The sequence below is a fragment of the Gossypium hirsutum genome, chromosome A09 (assembly GCF_007990345.1).
Source record: "Gossypium hirsutum isolate 1008001.06 chromosome A09, Gossypium_hirsutum_v2.1, whole genome shotgun sequence".
NCBI lineage: Eukaryota > Viridiplantae > Streptophyta > Magnoliopsida > Malvales > Malvaceae > Gossypium > Gossypium hirsutum.
This window is the reverse complement of record NC_053432.1, coordinates 59,662,965-59,680,319: the sequence shown is the minus strand read 5'-3', so window position 1 is coordinate 59,680,319 and position 17,355 is coordinate 59,662,965. Positions and strand designations below refer to the sequence as shown.

The following is a 17,355-nucleotide window of genomic DNA, read 5'->3' as shown; positions in this document are numbered from 1 at the left end:
GTTTGTAGGACGAGGATCCCAACGCTCATTTGGCAAATTTTTTAGAGTTTTGCGACACTTTTAAAATCAATGGCGTTTCTAATAACGCCATTCGCCTTCTATTGTTTCCCTTTTTGTTGAGGAATAAGGCTAAACAATGGTTGAACTCGTTACCACAAGGGTCAATCATTACTTGGGAACAAATGATCGAAAAGTTTTTATTAAAATATTTTCCGCTGGCTAAAACAACCAAATTACGTAATGACATATCTTCTTTTGTGCAGATGGATTTAGAAACACTCTAGAATGCATGGGAGAGATACAAGGACCTTTTCAGAAGGTGCCCGCACCATGGGTTACCACTTTGGCTATAGGTTCAAACGTTTCATAATGGCCTAAATCCTTCGACTCGACAGATGATCGACGCAGCCGCAGGCGGAACCATCAATAATAAAACACCTGAAGATGCTTATGAATTTATAGAAGAGATGTCATTGAATAATTATCAGTAGCAAGTCATGAGGATAGAGCCAACAAAAGTAGCCGGCGTTTATAACGTCAATTCGGTCACCATGCTCTCTAATCAGGTAAAACTCTTGAATAAGAAAATTGATGGTTTTCTTGGTTCTTCATAGGTTCACCCAGTAATGCAGTGCTAAGCAAGTGGAGGTGGATCAAGCAATTCAGAATACCCACCCTATGGCCACAACATGGAGAACGAGTAGTTAAATTACATGGGTAATAATCCTGGATCTCAAATTAATCCTTATAGTAATACTTACAATGCAGGTTGGAGGAACCAGTCAAATTTCTCATGGGGAGGCCAAGGAAATCAGTGACCACCACCACCTCCAGGCTTCCAACAACCACCCTACCAACAAGAGAAAAAATCGAACCTTGAGGAGATGCTAACAAAATTCATCTCGGTGTCAGAAACTCATTTCCAGAATACCTAGATAGCACTTAAAAATCAATAAGAGTCAATCGAAGGGCTCGAAACTCAGATAGGTCAGCTCGCTAAATTGATATCCGAACGACCACAAGGTAGCCTACCGAGTAACACGGAATCTAACCCAAGGGAACAACTTAATGTGATAACCACTCAAGACAAGGAAGGGTTAGTTGAGCCTGCATCAGAATCGAGGCAAGGCATTGTGGTAAGTTAAGATAAAGGTGAGATGGACCACAGTGAGCAAAAAACGGTAAGTAAAGAGTACAAAACATGGGTGCCATACCCTAATGGGACAAGGAAAGACCGTACAGATGAACAATTCAGTAAATTCCTTAAACTATTAAAGAAATTACATATTAACTTACCGTTTTTCAAAGCTCTCTCGCAGATGCCAAACGCAGTCTAATTTTTAAGGGAGCTTCTAGCAAATAAGTGAAAGTTGGATGAAACGTCGCATATGGAGTTGAATGCAATTTGCTTAGCCATATTACAAAATAAACTACCCAACAAAGTGAAAGATCCAGAGAGTTTTACGATTCCTTGTTTAATTGGTAGTTTGGATGTTCATAATGCATTAGCTGACTTAGGGGCAAGCATTAATGTTATGCCTTATAAAATGTTTAAACAGCTAGGTCTTGGGAAACCCAAACAAACTAGGATGAACGTTCAATTGGCTGATAAAACATTAGATTTCCTAGGGTTATCATTGAAGATGTTCTTGTTAAGATCGATAAATTTATATACCCAGTAGACTTTGTTGTTCTAGACATGGAAGAGGATAGTAATGCATCTTTGATTTTAGGACGACCCATTTTAGCGACTGCTAGAACCATTATTGATGTTTGTACAGGTGAACTCACACTTCGTGTGGGAGACGAAACAATCACCCTTTAAGCTCGTAATTTGAGTAACACATCAAAAATCAAATGTGGTTGTATAAATCACTCTACTAGTACTGATCACGTGGTGAAACCCTCTGTGTAGGAAGCAATTTCGAAGAATGCATATGAGCCGTGTTCAAACAAAAATAAAGGACCTAACCATGAAGAATGAAGGCTACAAATCGCGGAACTGGATGAATGGCGCGCACATAGACTGAGGACACACGATAAACCAAAACCATGCTATGATGAGCTCAATGACGCACCAAATCAACTTAAGGTTGGATACAAAGCACTATTAGATGCAGCAGACCCTCGCATTGCCATTCCTGAACCTAATGAAGAAATTCCTTTCACGATACTCAATATTTTCCCATATGGTACAGTCGAGGTAATTCATCTTAAATTCAGCACTTTTATGGTAAACAATACTCATCTTAGACCTTATATTGATGAAGTTGATAGCAGGGATGAGAAGTGTAAACTCCTCGAGCCACCATGATCACACACCAGAGAGGTAAGTCAAGCTTAGACTATAAATAAGCGCTTCTCGGGAGGCAACCCGAGCACTAACAGTAATGATTTATTTGAATTCTAGTTTTTCACATCTAACCTACTAACTGAGTCCTGAGACACAGGGTTTTCCCCTTCACACGGCTAGGCACACGGGCGTGCCTACAGCCGTGTGAAAATAGGGCAAAAGTTTTTCTCCAACGCAGGATGCGATAAGTTGCCACGGCCGTGGGCGAAACTGCCAAAACAACACGAGTGTGAGACACACCCATACCTTGAAACCGTGGTTGAAACTAAGAATTTAACATAGACGTGCACATGCCCGTGTCATTCACCCGTGGTCGACGCTGTCAAAAAGAACACAAGCGTGGGCTATCATACACGGGCGTGTGATAAACCGTAAATTATACATATTTTTACCCCATGTTTAATGCATTTTATGGATGAATTCTCATTAGAATTAGTGAATTTGATGCTCCTAATGTTTTAATTTCATGTTTTATAGTTAGGAGAGCATAGGAGAGCGAAATGAACGAGAAACAGGCCAAAAACAGAAAAAATGGGCCAAAATACGAACTCAACACAGCCTGGACTTCCTCACATGGGCATCCAACATGGCCGTGTCAATTTGGAAGAATCGAAGCACGATTCACATGGGCAGACCACACGGCCGTGTCAATTTGGAAGGCTCAAACACGGCCTAAAGTAATCGTACACGAGCGTGTCACACAGGCGTGTCCCTGCCGAGCCCAAGTTGAGTCCAACTCGGAAAGGGCTAATTTTGAGGGCTAAAAGGCATTCCAAAGCCTATAAATACACCCTAGAGGAGGAAGAAAAGGGAGACGGAGAATAGAGGGTAAGAAATTACTCCAAGGAAGCTGATTGATCCATCTCAGAAGCCGGATTCATCATCAAGACAGAAGATCTCCTCAATTTTCCCTTTAGGAGTTTTGGGTTTTTTTTATGTTTTGTATTCTTTATTCTTCTGAAATGTTTTCTTATTTAGTTATGAACTAAATCCCTTAAATACCTAAGGGGAATGAAACCTAAGACGAATCTTGTTATTATTTTCTGATTGTATGATAAATATTTAACTTGTTCTTAATTACGTGTTCTTAATTCTTGTTTTGATATCCCAGGATACTAATTCAAGATAAGCTCTTATTCAGAGGAGGAATAGACCCGGGCTAAGAGTACATTTATCATAATTAAGTGGAGTTGATTGCGCGTCTAGAAATAGGGTGACAAGATTTTGTCGGATTAGGGTGAAACCTAATAAGGGGATTCATAGATCGAGTTAATGCAACCCTAGAGCGTTAATTAGAGAAAAGTTTCAATTATTCAATCTAGGGATTAGACGTCATTAGTCTTGAATAGGGATAATAACATAACTTAGGGATCTCTACGGAACAAGTTGAATGAATAAATCGTCCAGTTCGGAGCCAGAATAACAAGTAAAGTCTAGGTGGATTTTTCCTTAGGTATTGTCTCAAGTCAATTGATTTTTCCCAAAAGCAATTCTCCAACTCTTTTCTCTGTGCGTTCTTAGTTTAGATAATTAGTTAATTAAAGCAAAAAACCCCTTTATTCTTAGGCTAGATAATAAAAAGACAGTTATTACTAGTACTTTTAGTTCCTTTGGGTTCGACAATTTGGTCTTGCTAAAACTATACTACTGTTCGATAGGTACACTTGCCTGCATCGTAATAATAGTTAGTTCAAGAACGAGTAATTATAAATATTTAAAACCTATCACGAAATAACGCGATCAAGTTTTTGGTGCCATTGCCGGGGAACTAAGATATTAGGAACGATAAATTTTTATTACTTTAGCCATTTATTTTTCTTGCAATTTAATTAAATTTTATTATTACTAAGTAATTTACTTTTTCTTTCTCTTGGCAGGTTTTTATAGTTTATGACTAGAAGAAACCCGTCGGGACCATTACTTTTTGACGAAGAGATCGATCGCACAATTCGTAAAAACCAAAGAGAAATAAGGCGAAGCGTAAGATACATGGAGAACGAGCAAGAAGACGATACTTAACCCCCAATCAAAGAAATGGCAGGAAACCAAGGCAATCAGCTACCTCCTGCAATTGCAGCTAATCAAAATCCTGCTCCATGTACTATGTATGACTATGCTAAACCTTCTTTAACAAGAACTGAGTCAAGTATAGTTAGACCTGCTATTGCTGCGAATAATTTCGAACTGAAACCTAACACAATTCAGATGATACAAAAGTTTGTTCAGCTTGATGGTTTGCAGGATGAGGATACCAACACTCACTTGGCTAATTTTCTGGAGTTTTGCAACACTTTCAAAATTAATGGCATTTCTAATGATGCCATTCGCCTTCGGTTATTTCCTTATTCACTAAGAAACAAAGCTAAACAGTGGTTGAACTCATTACCATAAGGGTCTATCACTACTTGGGAACAAATGACCAAAAAATTTTTACTAAAATATTTTTCGTCGGCTAAAATGGCTAAGTTACGAAATGATATCTCTTCCTTTGTGCAGATGGACTTAGAAACACTTTACGATGCATGGGAGAGATACAAGGATCTATTGTGAAGGTTCCCTCACCATGGGTTACCTCTATGGCTACAAGTTCAAACGTTTTACAATGGTGTGATCCCTCGACAAGACATATGATTGACGTAGTTGTTGGAGGAACCATCAACAGTAAAACACTTGAAGAGGCTTATGAATTCATTGAAGAAATGTCACTGAATAACTATCAGTGGCAAGTCATGAGGACTAAGCCAACAAAAACAGTTGGCGTTTATAACGTCGACTCAGTTACTATGCTGTCAAATCAGGTAGAACTTCTCAATAAAAAGATTGATGGTTTACTTGGTTCTACACAGGTACATCCAGAAATGAGGTGTGACTCAAGTTGAGGAGGTGTGCATACCGAATATCAATCCTTCAATCCTACAACCGAAGAGGAACAAGTCAACTATATGGGTAACAATAACTTTAGGTCTCAAAATAACCCATACAGTAATACTTATAATGCAAGTTGGAGGAACCACCGAAACTTCTCCTAGGGTGGTCAAGGGAATCAAAAGCCACAAAATCCTCAGGGCTTTCAACAGCCACCTTATCAACAAGAGAAGAAACCAAACCTTGAGGAATGCTCTCTAAATTCATCTCGGTGTCAGAAACTCGTTTCCAAAATACCGAGACAGCACTTAAGAATCAACAAGCATCGATCCAAAGGCTCGAAACTCAGATAAGCCAGTTATCCAAACTAATCTCAGAAAGACACTAGGAAATTTACTTAGGGACACCAAATCAATAGAGCATGTCAAAGCAGTTACACTAAGGAGTGGGAAAATGTTAATGGAATCTAAAAAGAAGTTAGCACAAGAAGCCGTGGAAAGCGAAAGGAGGGAAGAAAAACCTGAAAATAGCGACAAACCAGTGCCGAAGGAATATAAACCACCAGTTCCATATCCAGCAAAATTAAAAAAAGATCGTATTGATGCATAATTTGGTAAGTTTCTTGAACTTTTTAAGCAATTACATATCAACTTACCTTTTGTTGAACCCATCTCGCAGATGCCTACCTATGCAAAATTTTTGAAGGAGTTTCTAACAAATAAAAGGAAGTTTGAGGACTTATCTATAGTAGAACTCAACGAGGAGTGCTCAGCCATACTCCAAAACAAACTGCCAACCAAACTGAAAGATCTAGGAAGTTTTACTATCCCTTGCTTAATTGGTAGTCTGAATGTTGAAAAAGCACTAGCTGATTTAGGCGCTAGCATTAATTTGATGCCATATAAAATGTTCAAACAACTTGGTCTTGAGGAACCTAAACCTACTAGGATGAGTATTCAATTAGTCGATAGATCTATTAAATATCCTAGGGGTATTATAGAAGACGTACTCGTAAAAGTAGATAAATTTATATTCCATGTTGATTTTGTTGTGCTTGACATGGATGAAGATGTGGAAGTACCCTTAATTTTAGGGTGACAATTCCTAGCTACTGCTAGAGCTGTAATCAACGTGGGTGATGGTAAATTGGAACTTAGAGTAGGTGACGAGGAGATTATATTTAAAATTTATTATGCTATGAGATTTTCTAGGGAGCAGGATGATTCATATTATTTCATTGACTCTATTGATCATATTACTCAAGACTCTTTTCAGGAAATTGTACAAGAGGAGACAACGGAAACGTATCCAGCTCAAGGCGAGGAGACAGGTGAAGAATCTAATGACCATTCATCAAGACAAGTAGAATATAAGAGCATTAAGATAAACGATGAACTCAAGCAAAAACCCTCTATTGAGGAGCCTCTCAAACTGGAACTTAAACAATTACCAAACCACTTAGAATACGCATTCCTTGAAAATAATTCTACATTAGCAGTTATTATTGCTTTTAATTTGCAACCCAATGAGAAACAGAAATTAATCCAAGTATTAAAAGAACATAAAAAGGCTATAGCTTGGAAAATTTCTGACATTAAAGGAATCAGCCCTTCTTTTTGCACCTACAAAATTTTGATGGAAGATGAATACAAACCGTGTGTGCAAGCTCAAAGACGTCTGAACCCCAACATGAAGGAAGTTGTAAAAGCCGAGGTAATTAAACTTCTAGATGCTGGAATTATTTATCCTATTTCTGACAGTTCTTGGGTAAGTCCAGTGCAGGTTGTCCCCAAGAAAGAAGGCATGACGGTTGTGACCAACGAGAATAATGAATTAATTCCAACAAGAACAGTCACAGGATGGAGAGTTTGCATAGACTACAAGAAACTGAATGATGCCACAAGAAAAGATCACTTCCCCTAGCCATTCATTGACCAAATGTTGGAAAGATTATCCGGACACATGTATTACTGCTTTCTAGACGGACTCTCTGGTTACTTCCAAATTCCAATAGCTCCTAAAGATCAATAAAAAATGATATTCACATGCCCATATGGTACGTTCACTTATCGTAGAATGCCTTTTGGATTATGTAATGCTCCTGCCACTTTTCAGCGCTGTATGATGGCCATATTCGATGAACTTATGGAGGATATCATGGAAGTATTCATGGATGATTTTTCGGTATTCAGTAACTCTTTCCATCTCTACCTTAAAAATTTAAAATGAGTTTTAATAATATGTGAGGAAACAAACCTTGTGCTTAACTGGGAGAAATGTCACTTCATGGTTCAAGAAGGTATTGTATTAAGGCATAAAATTTCTAGTAAAGGGATTGAGGTGGATAAATCTAAAATAGAAACAATCGAAAAATTACCACCCCCTAGTTCGGTTAAGGCTACTAGAAGCTTTTTAGGACACGCTGGTTTGTATAGAAGATTTATTAAGGATTTTTCTAAAATAGCTAAGCCTTTGACTAAATTGCTAGAAAAAGATATACCTTTTAACTTCGATCAGGAATGTTTAGAAGCATTTAATATTTAAAGGATAAATAAATTAATGCTCCAATCATAATTGCATCTGATTGGAACTTGCCATTTGAACTAATGTGTGATGCGAATGACTTTGCAGTAGGTGCAATATTGGGACAACAAAGAGACAAGCATTTTCAACCTATCTATTATGCCAGCAAAACCTTAACGGCTGCACAAGAAAACTATACTACTACAGAAAAAGAGTTGCTAGCTGTGGCTTTTACATTTGATAAATTTCGATCATATCTCATATTGTCTAAAGTTGTTGTTTACACTAACCATTCCACCCTTTGCTACCTTTTAACTAAAACCGATGCAAAACCTTGACTCGTTCGATAGATTCTCTTATTGCAGGAATTTGACTTGGAGATTCAGGATAAGAAAGGAGCTGAAAATCTCGCGGCTGATCATCTGTACAGGCTCGAGAAATCCAATACCAGAGAACCAGATGACGTTGAAATAAATGATTCGTTCCCTGAAGAACAATTTTTCACTATATCTAACTCTGAGGTACCTTGGTTTGCAGACATCGTGAATTTTTTAGCTGCTAACATTATCCCAAAAGGGTTAACACACCAACAAAAGAAGTGGTTCTTTAATGATGTGAAAAACTACTTTTGGGATGATCCATTTCTGTTTCGTAGATGTGCAGATCAAGTCATCAGAAGATGCGTTACAGGATCAGAAACATCAAAAATATTGGAACATTGCCACTCAGGGCCAACCGGAGGATACTATAGTGGAACTAAGACTGCACATAAAATACTTGAATCAGGTTTTTATTGGCCTTCATTATTCAAAGACGCTATCAGGTATGTTACTTCATGTGAAAAATGCCAACGGATAGGTAACATATCTAAACGTGATGAAATGCCTCAAAACTATATGCTTTCATGTGAAATATTTGACGTTTGGGGTATCGATTTCATAGGCCCATTGCCCAATTCATTTATGAATAAATACATCTTAGTAGTATTGACTACATGTCCAAATGGGTAGATGCCCAATCTCTACCTACTAATGATGCTAGAGTGGTAGTACGTTTCCTTAAAAAACTCTTCTCAAGATTCGAAACACCTAGAGAAATTATTAGTGATAGGGGCACTCATTTTTGTAATACCCAATTTGAAAAAACCCTTAAGAAATACGGAGTTCATCATAGAACAACCACCCCATACCATCCTCAAACTAATGGACAAGTTGAAGTAGCGAACCGAGAAATCAAACGGATCTTTGAAAAAACAGTAGAATCAAATAGAAAAGACTGGGCAATTTTGAAAGTAGACGATGCCTTATGGGGTTACAGAACTGCTTTTAAAACTCCCATAGGGACATCACCTTATAGACTTGTTTATGGAAAAAGTTGTCATCTACCATTTGAACTAGAGCATAAAGCTTTTTGGGCTATTAAATTTCTAAACCTTGATCCCGAACTTGCAGGAAAAAGTAGGTTGATGCAGCTGAACGAGCTTGATGAATGGCGAGCCAATGCGTACAAAAATTCACGCCTATACAAGAAAGCAACAAAGCGACGCCATAACGTTCGTTTAAAGTAACAAAAACAATTTGAAGTTGGAGATCTCGTCTTACTATACAACTCAAGACTCAAATTGTTTCCGGGGAAACTAAAATCACGATGATCAGGACCCTTCATAATTCAATCTGTTCATCCATATGGCACAATAGAGGTAAGTCACCCATCATATGGTACTTTCAAAGTAAATGAACACCGTCTCAAACTTTATAATGGTGAGAATTTTAGTCGATTGAGAGGAGCTACGACTCCACAACAGCCATGAATATACCAACAAGGTAACAGTCGAGCTTAGACTATAAACAAGTACTTCTCGAGAGGCAACCCGAATACTAACGGTTTTAAATTATTTGAATTTCAAGCTTTAAACATTTAGGTCACTAACAGAGTAGTCGAAGCACGGGTTCCCAACTCCACACGGTCTAGCACACGGCCGTGCGATATGGCCGTGTAGAAATAGGGTAGAAGATTTCCCCAAACATAGGCTACGATAAAACACCACTGCTGTGGTCGAATTTGCCAAATAAACGTGAGATACGCCTGTGTCTAGCACCCATGGACAACACTGTCAGAATGACACGGGCTTGCGAAAACCTACACGACCGTGGGAGAAGCGAACCATGCAAGACACGGCCGTGCGACACGACCATGCAGCCACACGGCCTATACACACGGGCGTGCTAGAAGACCACGTGGCAACATCTTAATTCGCTACAAACACAGCCGAGCCACAGCGCACACGGGCGTGTGCCCCGACCATGCCACTTGAAAAATTAGAATACTTATTTTATTGTTCTTTTATTAAGCTTTTAAGATTCATTCGTTTTTAAGATTCATTTGTTTTCCTCTAAAAAAAAAGAAAAAACGGCTTACCTTCAAAGTCAAGCTTGCCATCCAGAGTTATTTTCAATACTCGATCTCGCCAATCCAAGGATATCATCCGTTCTTAATACAAGAAGTTTCACTTCTATCCCTATCTTAATTTTATATACTCTAATATCTATCTTTGTACATTGAGGGCAATGTACATCTTAAGTGTGGGGGGTATTTATTTCATTATCAGAAAAATCCCTGAATGATTGCCTTGTTCTCATAAAAAGCTTTCATATCATATTTAGGATAAATTTTAATTGATTTATGATTTTGATTGATATATCTTGAATTAAAACATAGGCATTTATGCATTGATTGTTTAAGCCTTAATACATTAGAGAATCACGCATGATAAGTTGATTTTTAAGAATTTAAAATTATAGGTTGTTTCCCCAAGTCTAGGTATTACTTTGAATTGAAATTCACGAGTCTAAACATCAAAAAGCCATAATTTTTGTAAGATTTTTGAGCCTTCTAAGCATCTATTAATTCTTTCACGCTCACTTTTATTATTGCTTTGAGTGTGTCAATACTGAACTGTTATTCTAGAACTTGCTTGATTATGCAGGTCAAGACCACACCATTTGATTTGATATGTCAAAATGCTTAAGGCACTTAGGATTAACCCAATCATGCCATCAAAGGCCTACCTCCACGATTAACCCCTAGTAAAACCCCTTGAGCCTAACAAGACCATTTCTTGTATTACCCTTAATGTTAACCCCTAACCCATTATGTTGAAATCCTCTAAATTGACCCCTATTTTTGTCAAGATTTGAGTTGAATGAATTGCTTAGCTATGTCTTATTCTTAATAATTAGTTTATGTTAAATATTTAACTTGTTCTTTAAAAAAAAACTATGTATACATATCTTTAATTTCATAATCTGAGAAGAGGCTTTGTTGTACGCAAGTGAAGATTAACTCTTTTTCTAGTGAGGCAATCCTTCAATTCAATCTCGATTCTAACCCTTTCTTTCAACTTGTGACCATACCCCCTAACCAAGCCTCGTTACAACCCTCTAAAGACCTTTTGATTGATGTATCATCTTAAACTATAGTGGCGGAGATTTGATTTTCATGCAAGCCTATGAATGACTTTTCATTATTGACTATTGAGTGCTTCATTTATTGTCCTTAAACACCTCAAGTGATTTGAGTGAATCTGTAGTGAGGATGTGAAGCTCTGTGATATTCTGAATCAAAGGTAATTATTTTGATTCAGAGAGACACCTATGTTTGCATGATTAAATACTCAACTTGGAATGTTTGAAACTTTTATGTTATTTTAGTTGAATTCTCAATGTATGATTACCTATGGATTATTTTGAGATGTTATCAATAAGGATTATAAGTTGAAGAGAATTTATTTTGATTATGAGTTGAGAATTTTGCTTGAGGACAATCAAATGCTTAAGTGTGGGGGTATTTGATAAACCGTAAATTACACATATTTTTACCCCATGTTTAATGCATTTTATGGATGGATTCTCATTAGAATTGGCGAATTCGATACTCCTAATGCTTTAATTTAATGTTTTATACTTAGGAGAGCATAGGAGAGCGAAAGGAACGAGAAACGGGCCAAAAATAGAAAAAATGGGCCAAAATACGAACTCAACACAGCCTGGACTTCCTCACACGCGCATCCTACACGGCCGTGTCAATTTGGTAGAACTGAAGCACGATTCACATGGGCAGACCACACGACCGTGTCAATTTGGCAGGCTTGAACACGGCCTAAAGTAATCGCACACGGACGTGTCCCTACCGAGCCCAAGTTGAGTCCAATTCGGAAAGGGCTAATTTTGAGGGCTAAAAGGCATTCCAAAGCCTATAAATACACCCTAGAGGAGGAAGAAAAGGAAGACGGAGAATAGGGGGTAAGAAATTACTCCAAGGAAGCTGATTGATCCACCTCAGAAGCCGGATTCATCATCAAGACAAAAGATCTCTCCTCAATTTTCCCTTCAAAAGTTTTAGGTTTTCTTTATGTTTTGTATTCTTTATTCTTCTGAGATGTTTTCTTATTTAGTCATGAACTAAATCCCCTAAATACTTAAGGGGAAAGAAACCTAAGACGAATCTTTTTATTATTTTCTGAGTCGTGTGATAAATATTTAACTTGTTCTTAATTATGTGTTCTTAATTCTTGTTTTGATATCCTAGGATACTAATGCAGGATAAGCTCTTATTCAGAGGAGGAATAGACCCTGGCTAAGAGTACATTTATCGTAATTAAGCAGAGTTGATTGCGCGCTTAGAAATAGGGTGACAAGATTTTTTCGGATTAGGGTGAAACCTATTAAGCGGATCCATAGATCGAGTTAATGCAACCCTAGAGCGTTAATTAGAGAAATATCTCACTTATTTAATCAAGGGATTAGACATTATTAGTCTTGAATAGGGATAATAACATAACTTAGGGATCTATACACAACAAGTTAAATGAATAAATCGTCCGGTTCGGAGCCAGAATAACAAGTAAAGTCTAGGTGGATTTTTCCTTAGGTATAGTCTCAAGTCAATCGATTTTTCCCGAAAGAAATTCCCAAACTCTTTCCTCTGTGCATTCTTAGTTTAGATAATTGGTTAATTAAAGCAAAAAACCCCTTTATTCTTGGGCTAGATAATAAATAGACAGTTATTACTAGTACTTTTAGTTCCTTTGGGTTCGACCATTCGGTCTTGCTAAATCTATACTACTGTTCGACAGTTACACTTGCCTACATCGCAATAATAGTTAGTTCAAGAACGAGTAATTATAAATATTTAAAACCTATCACGAAATAACGCGATCAGCGTGGGAGAAGGGAACGAAGCTAGACACAGCGGTGAGACATGGCTATGTGCTCTCACAAGCCCAAGGAACACGGGCGTGGGGCGAATGTCAGATGCGCCTAAATTTAAAAATCACGAAACACACGGGAAAAAATTAGGGCACACTGGCGTGCCCTACGGCCGTGTGCCCCAAAATTTATATAAACCCTTCACTATTCATCATCTCCCTCCCCAAAAATCCCTAACCCTAACCGCTGCAACTCCACACGCCCTACCTGTCACGCTCGAGTGCCGCCTACAACACTGTCCTGACGACCCAAGCTTCTCCCTTTTGCATTGTTTACTCTTTTCTCTCTATTTATTTAAATATTTTTCCTATTTCATGTTTTCTTTGATCCATTTGACTATTTTAAGTGAACATTCATAGTAGAATAATAGAAATACTCATGCTTATTATTAAAGAATTTTGCCATTTTTCATATTACATTCATCTATCTTTCTTGTTTCCATGGATTTTATGCTTACCCACATGCATTCATACATTAGATATGCCCGTCTTATTATTCTCATAGTCCCATTTTAATAACTTGATATATTTGCTTTAATTGTTTTAGATTTGTTCTCTTCATCTAATACGCATGTCTCATGAAATATTCCTATTTAGTTTTGTTTTTCCATGCTATTCTTGGGACATATTGGTTGAGCTTTAACTTTTCAATACAGATATACAATGTCATCCTTACGTGGTAAGAAGACCGCTTTCCCCGCCTCGAAGAAGAGGAAAGGAGCAGCGTCATCCTCAGGTCCTATCGTTGAGATCTGTCACCCTTTCCTCGAGTTCCCCTTGGGAACCTAGGAGGAGCTATTTCAGATATTACGGACCCGGCTCGTAGGTGTGGGCCGCTGCATTGATTGGGCTGCACTTGAACAGATTCAGTTGGCTAACGCGGTCTGAGCCCTCCTAACGACTGACCCGTGGGGGCTCTTCTTTGAGATCTTCGAGTCGACGTATCTCGAGTTCATATTGGAACTCTGCTCGATGTTCCATCTTTAGACTGTCATGACCAACTTTGACGATCCTGGAACGGTTCAGTTCCTCCTTGGTTGCCTAGTGTGCCAGTTGAGCGTACCCGAGTTTGGGATTGCACTAGGGCTGTACACGGAGGAGTTTATGGATGACGATGAAGTCGACACCCTCCACTGCCACATCCACTACTCTCCCTCAAAGTGCTGGAGGGACTTCGTCCCTCCCTCGGCCACTTATGATCCTATCCGCTCCAAGGAATTGGCTCTCCCTCTATCCTTGAGGTACCTACACGCCTTCTTGGCTCACACTCTGATGGGAAGACGAGAGAGCATCGGTGTCGTCACCACCCACGACGCCTACTTATGGATTATGGCGAATGAGCATGTCCTCGACCTCACCTACTTCATCGCCCTTGCCATTTGCCATCAGACGGAACAAAATCGGAGGGGGGTCATCTCTATCGAGCCCTATGTGACTCAATTGGCACGACACTTTGGGCTCCTCTACACAGTGGCGTAATCATCCTCCCTCACTCTCATCGGCCAGATGTCCCCACAGGGCATCTTGAGCATCCTAAACATGAGGATGATCAAGAACGATGTGACACCTACCCTCCTCAGTACCGCCTCGTCCAGTCCACCGAGGACGAGGACCCAGATGACATTTCTGATGATGTCCCTCCACGTCATGAGAACCTACCATTTCAGCCACCACCCATCCATCGTCCAGTTCATGCGGCGGCTTCATACTCTGACATTTCTGCGTGCCTTACACGATTTAAGTAGCAATGTTTTTAGTGCTTTGATCACATTGATGCGACTTTACATCAGATTTGTCAGCACTTCCACATCTCATCGCCACCACCACCTCCCGAACCATCCGGCGATGACGATGTTCAAAAGCTTTTTATTTATTATTTTTATTTTCACTTTATATTTATTTATCTTATTTAAGTACTTTTTATTTTATTTTTCTTTAATCTTATTTTAATTTTAGTTTTTATATTTTTTATTCAATAATTTATAGTTTTGACTATTTCATTATAAGTAATTATGCTTCATTATATTTCCTAAAGAGTTCCTGCTTTTATCACAATCATAAAGAGCTCCAAAGCTCATCATCGAATAGGAACTCAAAACTCTACTAGGAAAGGTTCTCCACGACTGCCATGTCCTGCTCGACCACGACCATAGCTACCACCAGATATAATATTCTTTTGGCGCAGGACTTATGGACTAATGAACCTCTACCACCACCGGAGTATCCTCCTCCACTCTCATCATTGCTTTGGCCGATTATTCTCCGTAACTCTAATTCAAAGATTTAATTCATCGTTCAGGAAGTTTCACTTCTCTCCCTAACTTATGATTATATATCTATATGTTTCAATATATCTATCTTTGTACATTGAGGGCAATATACATCTTAAGTGTGGGGGGTCTTTCATATCATCATTAGAAATCCCTGAATTTTGTTTTATTCTCACGTGAATCACTCATATCACTATTAGAATGAATTTTAATTAATTTATGATTTTTATTGATATGTCTTGAATTAAAACATAGACATTTATGCATTGATTGTTTAAACTTGAAGACATTAGGGAATCAAGCATGATAAGTTGATTTTTGAAGAATTATAAACTTTTAGGTTGTTTCCCTAAGTTTGGGTATCATCGTGAGTTGAAATTCACAAGTTTAAAAATCAAAAACCCATAATTTTTGTGAGATCTTGAGCCTTTAGAGCATATATTATTTCTTTCATGCTCACTTTTATTGTTACTTTGAGTGTGTTAATATTGATTTGTTATTCTAGAACTTGCTTGATTATGATGTCAAGACCACACCATTTGATTTGATATGTCAAGATGATAAAGGGACTTACGTTTAACCCACTCACTCCACAAAATCCTACCTTCATAATTGACCATTAGTGAACCCCTTTGAGCCTAACAAGCCATTAATTGATTTACCTTCAATATTAACCCATAACCCATTATTGTTGAAATCCCCTAATTTGATCCCTATTTTTGTTGAGATTTGATTTGAACTAATTGCTTAGCTATGTTTTGTTCTTCTATGTATTTGACTTGTTCTAAAAAAATACTTCAACAAATATTAATAGTAATTCGTCGTTTCTGAGCTTGAGTGCTAATTTCATATTTTGAGAAGAAGCTCACTTGTATTCAACTGAAGACTAGTTATTTTTCTAGCTAGGTAATTTTTCAATTCAATCTTGATTCTAACATTTTCCTTCAGCTTGTGACCACACCCCCTAACCAAAGCTATGTTACAACCCTTTAAAGACCTTTTTGATTGATTTATCAGCTCAATATAAGTGGTGGTGATTTGATTTTCAAGCAAGCCTATGGTAATAACTTTCCATATTGACTAATGAGGGCTTTAATTGATGTCCTTAAACACCTTGAGTGATTTGAATGAATCTTTAGTGAGGATGTTAAACTTTGTGATATTTTGATCAAAGGTAATCACATAGATAAAGGGAGACACCTATGTTTTCGTGATAAAGTACTCAACTTGGAATGTTTGAAACTTTAATGTACTTTTAGTTGAATTTTCAATGTATGAATACTTATGGATTATTATGAGATATTATTGATTGGAATTATAAATTGAGAAGAATTTATTTTGATTGTGAGTTGAGGATTTTGCTTGAGGACAAGCAAACGCTTAAGTGCGGGGGTATTTGATAAACCGTAATTTATACATGTTTCTATCCCATGCTTAGCACATTTATGGATGGTTTCTCCTTAGATTTGGTGAATTCGATGCTCCTAATTCTTTAATTTCATGTTTTATACTTAGGTGAGCATAGGAGAGCAAAAAGAGCGAGAAAAGGGCAGAAAATAGAGAAATTTACCTACATGGGAAATCAACACGGCCTGGGCTTCCTTACACGGATGTGTCCCATGGCTGTGTCCCTTTGGCAGGATCGAAGCACGGGTAGACTACACACCTGTTCCTATTCAATAGCCTTGACTACGGGCTGGAGAAATCGCACAAGGGAGTGTCACACGGGTGTGTCCCTATCAAGCCCAAGTATAACCCTATTCGGCAAAGACCAATTTTGAGGGCTTTTAAGCATTCTAAAGCCTATTTAAACACCTGACAAGGCATTTAGGAAGGAGACGCGGAGTAGGAGGCAAGGAATTACTCAAGGGAAGCCGATTGGTCCATCTCAGAAGCTGGATCCATCATCAAGACTAAAGATCTCCCTTCAATTTCCATTCAGGGGTTTTGGGTTTTCTTTATGTTTTGTATTCATTACTCTTCTGAGATGTTTTCTTCTATAATTATGAACTAAACCCCCTAAATACCTAAGGGGAATGAAACCTAAGACGAATCTTGTTATTATTATCTGAATTGTA

The 17,355-nt window shown here is 38.1% G+C and overlaps 2 non-coding genes across 2 annotated transcripts; both read right to left on the bottom strand.

Moving 5' to 3' along the window:
• Positions 1 to 230: 230 nt before the first annotated feature.
• On the bottom strand, positions 231 to 337 carry LOC121206864 (small nucleolar RNA R71). Its single transcript, XR_005902036.1, has one exon. It is a non-coding gene; the product is annotated as a small nucleolar RNA R71 (small nucleolar RNA).
• Positions 338 to 4,816: 4,479 nt separating this feature from the next.
• On the bottom strand, positions 4,817 to 4,923 carry LOC121206888 (small nucleolar RNA R71). The gene has a single exon (XR_005902060.1). It is a non-coding gene; the product is annotated as a small nucleolar RNA R71 (small nucleolar RNA).
• Positions 4,924 to 17,355: the final 12,432 nt, after the last annotated feature.